The sequence below is a fragment of the Urocitellus parryii genome, chromosome Y (genome assembly GCF_045843805.1).
Source record: "Urocitellus parryii isolate mUroPar1 chromosome Y, mUroPar1.hap1, whole genome shotgun sequence".
NCBI classification, from domain to species: Eukaryota; Metazoa; Chordata; class Mammalia; order Rodentia; family Sciuridae; genus Urocitellus; species Urocitellus parryii.
In genome coordinates this window covers 15,599,237-15,611,378 of record NC_135548.1, presented here as the reverse complement: position 1 = coordinate 15,611,378, position 12,142 = coordinate 15,599,237, and the positions used below count along the sequence as shown (strand labels likewise).

The 12,142-nt window shown below is 35.9% G+C and overlaps 1 pseudogene; it reads left to right on the top strand.

Annotated features, from left to right (window-relative positions):
- LOC144250938 (roundabout homolog 1-like) overlaps positions 1-12,142 on the top strand; it is a 142,993-nt pseudogene that overhangs the window by 111,369 nt on the left and 19,482 nt on the right.

The following is a 12,142-nucleotide window of genomic DNA, read 5'->3' as shown; positions in this document are numbered from 1 at the left end:
CAAAAATGTTAACAGGCGATTCCCATTATCCATAGTAGTTATGTTTTATAAAGTTGCTGTGAACACTGAATTGGTGAATATGGAACCATTAGTCTCTAGGGGAAATACAGGGTTAGATTCTTTGAGCCTCAGGTCACAACATTTTGGTTGATCTGAGGCCTTTTTTTATATGTGTTTTGTTTAAAGCACCATTATTTAATATATATTTTTCATTAATATAGTGTCATTTCTGAGAAAACACATCTGTTATAGACACATTTTCTCTGTTAGGCACATCACAACCCTCTTAAGTTAGGAGTGCCAAGCTGCATGTTAACATTTCCTCTGGGTGCCATTTTTAACAGGGAAATCACTGATATTAAGCAAGAAAATTTCAAGCAATGTGGGCCCTAAATCAACTGTTCAAATGATGTGAGAGCTGACGAAAGAAAATATTTGTTGTCTTGTTTTGCTTCTGCTGGGTACATGCATGTCAGGTGGTTCAATTTTTTGGTGTCTTTTTGTATGTATGAAGATGGCCACAAAAACATCACTAGTATTGATATGGGGGTTTCAAATTCACTGAATCAGTGAATTTGCGAATATAGAATCTGCAAATCGTGAAGATAAGTTTGGTCATAATAGTTTGTTTTCCAGGCTATTTTAATAGAATATTTTATTCTATTTTAGTTGACTAAAAAGGGTTAAAATAAAATATGCTATTGTAGATTTTAAAAAAATACTACAAGATATACAACTTCTCCCCAAAGAGAAAGATTTGATTTGCCTGGTAAGAATGAATCTAATCTGCTGATAAGTGTTTTTCACCTTGAAAATGATAAAGTTATCAATTAAGAGCAGGGATTTTTATGGATCCTGGGACCATGCAGAGATATGGACTTTTGCAAAACTAACATGGCAGGGGTGGGAAAACTGGGAAGGCAAACGTAAGCCAGATTATGCCGATACTCAAATGCCTTGCTGCAGCATTTTTATTTTATTCTCTAAGCAATTAGAGAGCCATTTATTACTTGGAGCAAATGAACGACCTGACAGTGACTTGTATTATAGTAAAGCAATTTTGGAACAATGTGACCATGGCGAAGCAAGGAGTGACTGGCGGCAAAGAGATCAATTAAAAGATTATTGCAGTAGGACATGCAACAGATGAAAACAAGGGAACAGATTGTAGAGAGTCCTTATAGGTAGAATAGAGATGAATTGTGAGACAGGTTAATGAAGAGGAGAAAGGAATAATTCTCTTCAAGATTACTAATTTGGATAGGTGAGCAAATTGCTTGGCTACTTGATAACAAAGGAAACATAAGAAGGAGTTACAAAAATTGAGGTAGGAGGATTAGGGAATTAAAAAAGATAAAAAGCAACCACATTATTTAAGCATCAGTTTTCCTAAGGTAAAGTAAACAAGGCGGGGTGGTAGAGAACAAATAAGAGAGAGCAGTAATCAAACAGTTTATATAATGCAGTACATCTTTGTCATTCTAATCATTAAACATATTCCTGGGATAAGATAAGATAGAAAAGTGTAAGTACTCTCCAGATTTATCTTGTTTCCTACTCAGATCTAGCCCAGGAGCAGAAGAGCATTTTACTGTTTAGGGGTATTGTATTTTTCACTCACCATCCTAAATTCAAACCAACCAGTTCATTTTGTGCTCAACTGAAGAAATAATGATCTATTTGCATTTTCAAAAGAGAGTTCTATTGAACTATGTAAGTTGTTTCCAGTATCTCTCCCTTTGAAAGAATTTAGAAAGTCCTTTGCTCAGGGTCTAGAACTTCATCATCAGACTATCTGCAATGCCATCTTTGCATCTTCTTGAGAATATGTTGAACTGGAGGAATAGAACATAGTACATTTGATATATACTAAGTTAAACTATGTTAAGTGGATTTTTTTACTGTTTCTTTATAATTTCTCAGCCTGTATAATATGCTAATAATAATTTACAATCTTGCAGAGAAAAATAGTATATGTAATACTTCAAAAATCTTTATGATAGCAGATTTTTTAAAACAATGACTCCTTACTATGATTTAGAAGAATTAGCAGGGCGGTGATGTATTGCATTATATAAGTTGTAATTTCATTACATCTCTCTTGTTTATTCTCTACCACCTAAGTTGATGACATTAGCTCAGGAAAGTTGATGCTCAAATCGTGTGGGTGCTTTGTATCTTTTTTGCTTTCCTAATCCCACTGTCTCACTCTGTGTAACACTTTTCCTCTGTTTTCTTTGTGATCAAGTAGCCTAGCAGTTTCCTCATTCATCCAAACTAGAAGTCTTGTACACAATTTTTCCTTTTCCTCTTCTTCAATAAGCTCTTCCACAATTCATTTCTCTCTTCATATTTGAAAACAAGTCAAAGCTGATATTCCACTTACTATAGCAGTAGTTCATTGGGAGAAACTGAAGTAAGTCAGCATGTTCTTATAGTAACACATAACATGTTGTTTCAGCTATGATCAAGAAATGCCATGTCCTGTACCACCAGCACGGATGTATTTGCAGCAGGATGAATTAGAAGAGGAGGAAGATGAAAGAGGCCCCACACCTCCTGTGCGGGGAGCAGCTTCTTCTCCAGCTGCTGTGTCCTATAGCCATCAGTCCACTGCCACTCTGACCCCGTCCCCACAGGAAGAACTCCAGCCCATGTTGCAGGATTGCCCAGAGGAGATTGGCCATATGCAACACCCACCCGACAGGCGGTATGTGGTTTAGAAATAAATTTTAGCAGAATCAGATCATTTCCACTACTCACTGAATGCTGTCCCATGAAGCAGTTTTCAAATCACATGAGCATTTTCTTGGAGTATTTTCCCACAGTAAAGCCTGATAAAGGACATATCAGTAATACTGTTGACCATGACATTAGATTAATTGATCCCAGGGCACTTGCAACCATAAAATAATGGGCATTGATACTTACCCACTTATGATAATTACATTCAAGTACACGTGGCCTGCTAGTCTCATGACATGTTATTGCTGGTGGGTGTTTTTGTACTTTAACTTTCGTTGTGCATGAGCAAACCACTTCTTTCTTTAGAAAAAGAGATTTTTCTCTTATCTTCTAAAATTGAGTTCCACATAATGATTTGTTCTTTCATAGCTGTAATGTCATAGTAGAATGAATGAGTTTAGTGTGTTCATTTTATGTTGACCTCAGATACCTTTACTTTGATATAGGTTGGGATTATTTTATCCAGGTTACTACACAATATGTGTGAGTGGGTGTGGGTGTGAGTGTGTGTGTTTAGACTTTTTACCCTAGTGAACATCATCATCCAATACATATTTTTGTTATCTGGGATTTCAGTTGTCATTTCTACCACATAAAAGCTATTACTGTATCATGTTAGCTCTTCTCTCATTGTTGATGATATTGTTTGTACTATTTTATTGCCCTTGACACATTATAATATGTGTCTATTGCTTTCCATATTCCTAATATCATTTGAAATCGGGTATATCATTTGCCTCAGAAGATTTTTCCTCAATATTCTTGAATGAATAACAAATCCTGGTTTGTGCTGTTTGAATTTTATTCTGCAGATTAAGATAGAATTTGCAGCGTTTGCTAACAATTCTGTCATTAAGAAGTTATTACCAAATTCAAATCCTATACTTCTTAAACAGAAAGAAGTAGTTAAACCTTTCCCTGTGTGACAAGGGGAAACTTAGATTGCCATATATTTAAATAGTATTAACCTTTGAACTTCATGAAGATTGAAAGCAAATAAGTTGTCTTTTTTTTCTATTAGCATCACAAGCCATCTCAGTTACTTTTATTAGAAGCAAATGAGAGATGGACAGAGACCATTAAGCTTCTTTCCTTCTCTCAATAGTAACCTATTTCCTTCCACTCTCCTCTTTGTGGCCACTGGGACCCCAGATCTTCCTCCTGAATAGCCTTTTGTTTGTTTGTTTAATTATTCCTTCTGTAATCCTTTTTACCTTCCTTGTAAACAAAAAACAAACATGAGTTTCCTGTCATCTGTGTGGACATTACAGACGTAGGCTCTCCCTTCAATCCTCCCTTCTTTCCCTATTAACTATGTGGCTTTTAAACTTTCCGTAGCCTTCTCTCCCGGTTACAGGGTACAGACTCTCCTACTGCTGACTGTGGTTCAGCCACCTCCACCTTCCCAGTTCCTGGCTACAACTCTGCCCATTGTGTCCTAGCTTCTACACTTTTTGCTTCCATCTGTCTGCTGAAAGTAACTTCCTAATGCTAAAATCTAAAGACTTCTTTGCCCTTATTTTTCTTGAGCTCTCTGCAATGATGGCAGTTTTATAAATTGTTTGGAGAATTGAATGAGATAATGTATGTTAAGTACCTGCAGAGGGGTAAGTTTTCAGCAAATACTAGTTCCCTTTTGTCCTCCTCCTTGTGTATCACCCCATCACTTGATTTGACAATTATATTCTGATGGCTGTCAAATTTATTTAGCCAGCCCAGACCTTTTCCCTGTGTGTCACAATGATATTTTCACTTGGACATCTCCACATGTCTTAACCCAAATTGATCATCTTTGCAGTGAACACTTGCTCCTTGTCCTACTTTAATGACTACTTATTTATATACCAAAGGGATAGGCAAAAGCATAAAAAATACTTTTGCCATTTGGAGATGAGCTTAATTATCCTTCTGCCTCATCTGTGGTTTTCAAACCGTCTATGAATTAAAATATTTACCGTTTCCCTTTAATGCTAATTCCAAAAATAGCCTACGATTTTGTTCCTTTGTTTCCATTTCTCTTGCTACTGGACCAGGGGCCCGATCCCTGTCCCTTGGAATTTTCCCATACTCTTGAAATGATATCCATTTTTCATTCCTTTCTCTCTTTACCTTCCAATGTTCATTCATTGCATGGAAGTCTGGATCTGTTTCCCCCATTTCCAGTCCTCCTCTGGAGCCCCGCACTCAAAGCCCCTGACTGTCCTCTCTTTCCCTTCCCACAACATTTCTAATTAGTCTGTTTGAAATTCTCTGAGTTTATCTTAAACTCACCCAACATCCTGGTCTAGGACGTGCTGTTTTTTTGATTGCTTGGCAAGCATTGTTCATCTTTCCAAGTCCTGCTCAGAAACACTCCATGGAGCTTTCCTCTGACTGACTGGCAAAAATCCACCAGTCTTCTTTTTCATCTTCATCAGGCTCTGTTCCCATCTCAGTTAATCAGTTTTCTTGTTGCTTTAGTATTTCCTATTTGTTTATCTGATGCTCTATTTAAATTCAAAGCTCTCTGATGTCAGAATTCATGTCTTTCTCACGTCTTTGCCTTCACAGAATTTCCCCCACCCCCCGACTCAGTATATGATGGCTGAAATCTGATACTGAAAATGACCTACTTTCTCCTGTTTTAGGGTGACAAATACATGTATGATCTTGAAGTATACAGATGTGATTGAGAAAAACACCATACCTGCAGCACTTATAGTGAATTTAACTAGTTTTAGCTTTTAAGTTTTTTTTTATTTTCAGTCTATAAAGAAATTATGAATTTTATTTCCAGGATCATTGCTGGAAATAATTCTGGACACTAATAGAAAGGTGGTGTGAGCCCATTAAAAAAAAAGAAAATCCTGTTAATGCTTTTGAAATGGTGACTATAGACTCTGTATGACATTTTAAAAATACAGATAAGCAAAATGAAAATATAAAGTACCAATGATCTGTATAGTCAGAAGCAGTCACTGTTCAGAGCTCAGTAAAAATCCTTTCAAACTTTCATCTCTACCTGTTTTCACATTGTGTTGAATTGGTAGCTTGCCAATATTATTTTGCAAGTTAATCTTTTAGCTGAACAGTGTATTTTTCTCTGTTGGTAACTTTTAGTGTAGACACTTGGGTTAAATAGATACTGTAATTTATGTAGCTCATTCCCTAATGTTGGCATTTAAATTGTGCCTACCCTGTTGAGACTAGATAGAGTGTTGGACTCTCATCTGTAGTTAAGTCCTTGAGTGAAGCCTCTTCTCAATCCTTTTACCTATTCAAACATCAGTCGCATCAGTCAATGACTTCTGTTTCTTATCATCCTGCCACTTCCCTAATGATGCAATCATTAGAGATAGATAGCTATTTCTCTACAGGTCTCATTCTAGAGCTTCGACCATATATCCCAGAACTTATTCCTGCAGATTTTTACTGCCTAAATATCACTCTGAGAGAAGCACATATATTCAGGCATAAATGCACTTTTCTTGTTCCAGCAGCCATTTTCTCATGCCTGCATTACAGTAATGTTCTGCTAAGTGGTCTCAGTGCCTTTGACCCTGCCCCTTCTTCAAACTGTGCCCCTGCTGAAGGCTGTACAGAGACATTTTCCTAAAATGCAATGCTGATCAAGTTTCATCAATGCTTGAAATCTCACAATGGTTTCCCATTCCCCTTAAAATAAAGACAAGATTCCTTAATGTAGCAATCAAGACCCTTTGTGATCTGACCCCTCTGTGACTTCATCCTTGCCCACTGCCACACCCCCATCAATGTCTGTATTGTTTTACTCTTAAGTTTCTTCCAGTTCCTGGAAGAAGAACAGTTCTTGTTCACTTCAAGGTTTCTGCACATTCTGCCCAACTTCCTGGAACACTATTATCTGCTCCTTTTTCAGAGCTAACACCTATGTATTCTTTAAACTCAAAATTAAGTGGCAGATCCTCCTTCCCTAATACCACAATGAAGGGATGGGAGCCTGTTATATGTATTCCCACAACACCGTATATAGTCCCATTAGGGTGCTGACTTAATGTATTATGATTGCACACATAATGAATTGTTGATCTCTTCCACTGGACTACAAGTTCAAATAAGAAGTATATTTTATTCAGCTGAATTTCTAACATAGTGTCTGAATTCCTGTCTCTATTGCTGTCTAACAAACTACTCTAAAACTTGGTGGCCTATAACAACCATTTTATTTTATTCACAATCCCATGAATTTGGGATTCTGAAAAAAATTCAGTTGGACAATTCATCTCTAATCTACGTGACTTTCGCCTGGTTTGGGGGGTAAGATCTCCTGCCAAGTTAGTTTTATCCCTCATATCTGATGTCCCAATATTTCTCAGCCTCCATCTCCAAAGTGTCATCACATAAGCCTGGGCTTCTCATAATATAAGGTTTCAGGATAGAGACACTTTTAACATGTCAGCTGGTTTCAAAGAAGGCAGAAAGAGAAAGTTTTCAAATCAGTTTAGTACTATATTCCGATTAGGGGCATAATCTTACTCCTTCTATAGCCTATTGGTCAAAGCAGTCACAAAGCTCATTCTGATTTAACAATGTAGAACCAAATTCCCTCTCTTGTTTCAGAAGATCATTTGAATTTAGAGATATTATTATGGGTATTTTGAAAAATGAGATCTCTCTTGCCCAGATATGTATAGTTAGTTTGTATTCAGTATGTATGCCTTAAAACTGAATCCTTATAATCCTTAGTCTCAAAATCTAGTAGGGACCACACAATAATAGATGCACAATAGATGTTTAAAGAATAAATACACTGGGGCTGGGGTTGTGGCTCAGTGGCAGAGCGCTTGCCTCGCACATGTACAGCAGTGGGTTTGATCCTCAGTACCACATAAAAGTAAACAAAGAAATTGTGTCCATGTGTAACTAAAAAAACTTTTTAAAAAAAGAATAAATACATTATTTTATGCTTGTTGATTAGGGGCATATGTAAATATTACAATATATGTAACAAAAAGTTAATGAAAAAAGTATTATAATACCACAATATTAATTTTATAAGCCTTAAAGGCTTGAACTATTATTAATATTGCGATTTTTCGTTCTTATGAGCTTCTAGCATATTCCATATTGTCTAAAATTAGATAAACTAAGTGACTAACATAGTAGCAACCCTTCTCTTTTTCTCATATAAGAACAATGAAAATAATATAATTAAACTGATACATATTGTTTCAAAAAATGACACTATTGCATTCACTGCAGTTAATAATAAAAATACCTTGAACAGCAAAAATAGTTTTCATGTATGAAGTAGAAAATTGTCGAATGTTTTTTCATACAGAGAAGTTGAATATGATATTGTTAGAAGGAAAAGAAAGAAATAAGGTAAAGGAAAATTAAATATCTTGTCTTTTTACAAACTAGGTAATAGTTGATTATACAAAAAAATTGAAACTACACTAGTGTTAGAAAAAAGGATTTGAAAGGTATGGATTTTTTTTCCCCTTTTGTCTTTTTCCTGGTACATGCTATATGGTGAACTGTAGAGACACTTGCTTTCATAATTTAATGGAATCACCCCTTTCTTTCTTGAACATATTTATGAAGGCATCATTTTTGTAGGAGCCTAGAGTGTTGTGAGTCACAGTCATATACTTGTACATTATTTCAGAAGATGCTGAAACCCCTCAGGGGGAGGAATCTAAAAGGTTGAGGTTCGTTTGCAACAAGCCCCACTTGAATGCAGCATCTCGAAATAGCTTTTTGTTTTCAAGTAGAATATATTACATATTTCAAACTGTACATGTTTATCACACATTCCCCGGGATGGCCTTATTTACAGATGGTTTGAATACATTTTTTTTCATGTCTTTCTTCAGAATTTGCACGTGTTGGTAGTAGTTAAAAGACAGCCCTTGTTTAACATTTTTGCTCTACAGAATGTGAATTATCCAAACAGCAATGCTGGCATCCTTTCACAGGGAAGCTGGCCATTTTACACCCCTTTATTGATGGTCAAAACAGTACCCTTTGTACTAAAAACTCTTACATGACTGTAAAAAAAAAAGAAATTTCTTGTGGTATTTTGGATGTGCATGCTTACAAAGGCTGCAAATTAACTTTTAAGTATGCTATTTTATTGCATTCCAAATTAAACAAAGGTTTTCCTCCTATGTGTATGACAGAATCCACATTGAAACAATTATCCATTTTAATCTCTTAAATAACTCCAGCTTTGGCACATTTTTCATATTTCTTCTAGTGCCACACACAGACACATTACAAACCACCCAGAAATGAAAAATGATGAATTATATTAAAGAACCCTGCATGTGTGAACATATAAAAAATGTGTAATAATGTATACTTATATACACATAGTCCTTTACTAAAACATGTTATTTTTGTTTCTTGTGTCTTTAATTCAAATATAACTGAAACATACCTCTCCTGACATGCGCGTGCATGCACACACACTCACACACACACACCTCTCTTGGCATACGTTTTGTGTGTGTGTGTGTGTGTGTGTGTGTGTGTGTGTGTGTTAATACCATTCCTAGAAGGAAGGAAGGTCATGATCTTGGAAGCAAAATTTGAGTTTAAATTCTGAATTTTAGATACCCTACCTTTAAGAACTTTGACAAAATCCTTAATTCCTCTGAATTTCAATATCCTCACATATAAAATGATAATTTAAAAAGTAACTCAGAAAATTGCTCTGAGAATTGAGATAACATTGTAAAATATGCTTAGATACAAAATATGTGCTCAGTGAGTTAGTTGTTGTGTTTAAAATAATTATCATTTATTTTAACTGTCATGTGCTGAATCTGTGTTTTTCAATTCTATGAAATCAGGAGTGCAGGATCTGATGAGGTGCTGTCATGAACCTTCTGCTTGGTAGTCCCCCATTGTGTCCCATCTTTGACCTTGCATCTTCTGAGCATCACTGTGTGTTCGTTTCCCTTTTTTGCAGGCATACTCTTAATTAGGTGCTGTTCTCTTGTTATTCTTCTACCTTGAGAATAACACCTTTTCATGACTTTTCTTTCACTTAAGTCCAAATGCTCTCTATCTTCTCAGACATCTTATATTCACTGGAGTATATTGGGTAGCGTTAGTAGAAAGACTGCTTTTAACTGATGTTCTTCAAGCCTGTGGAGAGGTGGCTGAAACATCAGTTACTCTGTGAACTAAGACTGTGGGATACTACTTAATTTTACCCTCCTTTTTGATCCTTAACTAATTTCAGGTCATTAGAAAAAAATATCTTTAAGCATATTATTAAAGAGATAGATAGAATAACAGAAAACCAAGGAAGTTTAAAACAGCCAAATACCTTCATTTAAACTCATAAATGAGTAAATTAGAGAAAAATTGCTCTTGGGTCCCATAGCTTTTAAAATGAATGTATAGGGGCTGGAGATGTGGCTCAGTGGTAGCACGCTCACCTGGCATGCGTGCGGCCTGGGTTCGATCCTCAGCACCACATACCAACAAAGATGTTGTGTCCGCCGAGAACTAAAAAATAAATATTAAAAATTCTCTCTCTCTCTCTCTCTCTCTCACTCTCTTAAAAAAAATAAAAAAAAATAAAATGAATGTATAGTATTATTTAAAACATATATGTTACATACATATTAAAATACGAAAGGAATTGTGTTATGTGCTGAATATGTTTTTGTTAATTCTATGAAATTTTACTATTTATAGTCTAGTTGAATTGACTTCGTTCACTTGGAATTGTAGAGTGGCAATAAAGAAAAGGGAAAGAAATGAATGTTTTGGAGTGAATTGGGGATGAATGAATGTTGTCTTTGGCAATAATAAGCTATCGATAATTTGGAAAGTCTTTAGGACAAATATATAGTTGGATGCTCCCCAAAAGAGTATTAATCAATGAAGTGGAACAAACTATGTTATAGGTGCATACATGAATATTTCACAATGAACCACACTATTGTGTATAATTATAATGCACTAATAAAAACATTAAAATATGTATCACTTCCTATTTTAACTTTTAAAAACTTTTCAATTCAACCGATAAACATGAGACTTAGCTGAGTATATTTCTATAAAACTTGAATAAAATGTACTGCAGGGAAGCCCCTAAGTGAGATACAAACCAAAGTAAAATCAAACTCTGATATAAAAGATTTATAGCCTTTTTTTTTCTCCCTCTGAGCAATTCAGCTCAACAGAAGCAAAGATCAAATCAGTTTCCTTGTGAATTTCTGGTTGCTTCATTGGGTCCTGACTTAGATAATGAGCTGAGCTCTTGCTCTTGATTCCTCTCCATGCAGACGGCAGCCAGCGAGTCCTCCTCTGCCTCCATGGCCAATTTCTCCCCCGCACACCTATGGCTACATTTCAGGACCCCTGGTCTCAGATATGGATACGGATGCGCCAGAAGAGGAAGAAGATGAAGCAGACATGGAAGTTGCCAAAATGCAAACTAGAAGGCTTTTATTGCGTGGGCTTGAACAGACCCCTGCCTCAAGCGTTGGGGACCTGGAGAGCTCTGTCACTGGGTCCATGATCAACGGCTGAGGTTCAGCCTCAGAGGAGGACAACATCTCCAGTGGGCGTTCCAGTGTTAGTTCTTCCAATGGCTCCTTTTTCACTGATGCTGATTTTGCCCAGGCAGTGGCAGCAGCCGCAGAGTATGCTGGTCTGAAAGTGGCGCGAAGGCAGATGCAGGATGCTGGTGGTAAGTCGGGCACTTTCCCCAAGCCACAAAGAAAGCTCAATGTGTGTGCATTAGTGCTGGTTAGCACCTATGGTCTGGTGTCTAATTTATAACTACTTTTTCTTTTCTTTTTTTAATTGAGTAAGGAAACCAAAGTCCAAGAATATAATTTATTTGTATTATTTTCTTTCTTTCCTTCCTTTTTTTTCATCAGACTTTTAAACTCTGCATTTATTGAATAAATGCTATATAATGAGAGTAAAAAGAAGCTAATTCAAATGTCCTCATTTTAAGTGTAATTGTATAAATATATATGACTGTATATCTGTGTGTCTGTTTCACACTGATTGGTCTAGTTTCTTTAAGGTATGTATTTACTCAGTTAAATGAGCTTTGTGTTGCTCAATGAATAGTATGTATAAAGTAAACCAGATAAAATTTATTGTGATAATTCTTTTATTTCATTTAATCAGATGTTCTGTCAAAGAAATATTTACATGTCCAGGTGGGACAGTCAGCCATTGGAAAATAGGCTATTTCTTTTTGAAACTCATTTCCTCGTGGCTTTTCAAACTAGAATATTAATTTAATTGGGAAAAATTAAAGATTTGGATAACACACACACATTTGCAAGCATAAATATTTTCCCTCTTTGATCTAATAATTGAGAGAGCAGGTTAATCCAGATGCACATAATAAATTTTCTGTTTCCCTTTCTCATTGCCAGTAACCTACTTTTAATGA